This window comes from Tachyglossus aculeatus, chromosome 20 (genome assembly GCF_015852505.1).
Source record: "Tachyglossus aculeatus isolate mTacAcu1 chromosome 20, mTacAcu1.pri, whole genome shotgun sequence".
Lineage (NCBI taxonomy): Eukaryota > Metazoa > Chordata > Mammalia > Monotremata > Tachyglossidae > Tachyglossus > Tachyglossus aculeatus.
The window spans coordinates 21,207,335-21,210,422 of record NC_052085.1 but is presented as its reverse complement, the minus strand read 5'-3'; the positions used below and the strand labels follow the sequence as shown (position 1 = coordinate 21,210,422).

General features: G+C 42.6%; 1 non-coding gene across 1 annotated transcript; it reads right to left on the bottom strand.

The window, feature by feature from the left end:
- Positions 1-292: 292 nt before the first annotated feature.
- LOC119941724 lies at positions 293-430 on the bottom strand. The gene has a single exon (XR_005455305.1). It is a non-coding gene; the product is annotated as a small nucleolar RNA SNORA7 (small nucleolar RNA).
- Between the last annotated feature and the right edge of the window lie 2,658 nt (positions 431-3,088).

The window sequence follows — 3,088 nt, the reverse complement described above, 5'->3', positions numbered from 1 at the left end:
TGCCTTGACTGCTGACCTCTCTGCCATCTGCCTCTCCCCACTCCAGTCCACAGTTGACTCTGCTTTGTCTTTTTTTATGCTGTCGAGTCGTTTCCGACCCAAAGCGATGCCATGAACACATCTCTCCCAGCACGCCCCACCTCCATCTGGAACCGTTCTGGTAGTGGATCCATAGCGTTTTATTGGTAAAAATCCAGAAGTGGTTTAGCACTGCCACTTTCCACGCAGCAAACCTGAGTCTCCGCCCTCAACTCTCTCCCATGCTGCTGCTGCCCAGCACAGGTGCGTTTGGACTTGTAGCAGATTGCCTTCCACTCACTAGCCACTGTCCAAGCCAGGAATAGAATGGATAGGCCTCTGCTTGACTCTCCCTCCCATAGTTGAGACTGGTAGAGTACTGGAAACTCTACAGGTGCGACCCTGAGAGGGGCTTGACTCTGCTAACCTGATCATTTTTCTCCAAATCTGTTCAGTCCACATTTGCCCACTCCTCAAAAACCTCCATCCACTTCAACATCAAACTCCTTACCATTGTATTTAAAGCATTCAATCACCTTGCCCGCTCCTATGTTGCACTGCTGGCTTCCTATTACAACCCAGAATGCTCACATTATTCCTCTAATGCCAACTTGGTCATTATAATCTCTTCTATCTCACTTCTATCTCACTAGGACCTGGGTTCTAATCCTGAGTCTGCCACATGTTTGTGTGACCTTGGACAAGTTAACTTCACTTCTCTGGGCCTCGGTTACCTCTTCTGTAAAATGGGGATTGAGACAGTGAGCCCCACAAGGGACAGGGACTGTCTCCAACCCGATCTGCTTGTAACCATCCCATCCCTTAATACAGTGCCTGGCACACAGCAAGCGCTTAACAAATACCCTAACTATTATTACTGTTGACACAGCCAATGAGCCCAAAGAAGTCAGAGTGGAGCATCCCATCAGAATGGTATTCTACTAGCTATTGAAATCCTGTTTCACAGTGGCATGCTTTAAATCTCCCTTGGCGAATCATTACAGGTTCTCATAGCCACGTTTGATGCTTCGTAATGAACTGCTGCTCAAAGTTTGACGTGACCTTTCAGAAACGTTTGCATGATCACAGTCTTTCATTCTCTCTAGCCCTTTTTACTTCTGGCTCTTGACGGAATACATCCTGTTTCCAATTTGCACACTCTATCCCGAAAGTTCAATGGCACGTCAACATTCGACAATACTAAAACATCCCGGCTGTTTTTGAAAGTTAGTGCCAGAGAAAATGCCATGATGACCTCTTTGCCGTTCTGTAATTCAGCACCATTCTGAGAGGGATTGGTTCGCTAGCGATGAGCAAACCCAGTGTTTCCTTGAAAGAATGGAACACTCCCTCAGCTGAGTGAAAAGCCCGCAAGGATCGTGTAGGGATTGAATGATTGATTAATTGATGTATATATATTTGTACATATTTATTACTCTATGTATTTATTTATTTATTTTACTTGTACATATCAATTCTGTTTATTTTATTTTGTTAATATGTTTGGTTTTGTTCTCTGTCTCACTCTTCTAGACTGTGAGCCCATTGTTGGGTAGGGACTGTCTCTATATGTTGCCAACTTGTACTTCCCAAGCGCTTAGTACAGTGCTCTGCACACAGTAAGTGCTCAATAAATACGATTGATTGATTGATTGATTGATTGAAAAAGCACAAAATTAGGAGTCAAAGTGACCTGCGTTCTAATCCTGACTCTGTCAGTTTCCTGCTGTATGACCTTGGGCAAGTCACTTCACTGGGCTTCAGTTTCCACATCTGTAAAATAGGAAGTCAATACCTGATTTCCCTCCTTCCTCTATGTGGGACCTGAATTACTTGTATCCACCCCAACACTTAGAACAGTGCTTGTCACATAATAAGCACTTAAGTTTCAATAATAATACTCATTACTGTTTCCAACCCAGGAAGCCAGGGAAGCCACTTTTTAGAAACCATATGGCTTAAATAGAAGGGATAGAAAGGACTCCTTTTGAAACACTGCCTTCTTTATTTCTAATTATCATTCCATGTGAAATTAAAAATGCTACAGGTATACAAACATGCACAGCAAATGTGAAGTTGTTCTTCCAAATTGTAACTGTCCACTATAATGCACTCATCAATGTTGATGCAGGCATTCACATGTGAAAATATGTTTTAAAAGTTAATTTTTACATCAGAACAAGTGGTGTAGATCATATTTACTGTGGGCAGAGCCCTGTACTAAGCACTTGGGAGAGTACAATACAACAATACAACAGACGCACTGCCTGCCCTCAACGAGCTTACCTTCTAGAAGGGAGAGACAGACAATAATATAAATTACAGATATGTACATATGTCCTTTGCGGCTGGGTGGTGAATAAAAGGAGAAAATGTGGGCGACAGCAGAAGAGAGTGGGAGAAAAGGAAATGAGGACAGAGTAGCAATAGCCAGCCTGTGTCAGAGCCCCTTCAAGATGTAGATCTTTTAAAGGACTGTCAGATTACACTCTTTTACTTAGGACAAGATCTGGATTCAAGAGAGACTGCCATGGGGCTCATAGGCCTACTCTGGGATTCAAGAAGAGAAGCAGTGTTGCCTAGTGGACAGAGTATGGGCCTGGAGGACAGAGGGACCTGAGTTCTAATCCTAGGTCTGTCACTTGTCTGCTGTGTGACTCTGAGCAAGTCACTTCATTTTTCTGTGCTTCATCTATAAAATAGGGTTAAGACTTTGAGCCCTGTGTGGAATAGGGATTGGGTCTGCCCTGATTACCTTGTATCTAATGATAACAACAATAATAATAATAATAGTATTTGTTAAGCACCTACTATGCGCCAAGCACTATCTACTCCAGTGCTTAGAACAGTGCCTGACACATAGTCAGCGCCTAACAAGTACCATAAAAAAATCATTCTTACTTATTGAGCACTTACTGATGCAAGTTAAAGTTTTCACTGGTGGCTCTGTGCACACATTTTTGTTCAAAGAAGGAGTAAGACAAAAATGTATCTCAGCTCAAGAAATTTATTATCCTTCTCAGGCTTGTTCCTGGAACTATGACAAAGATAACCAGTTGCTTACATGGAA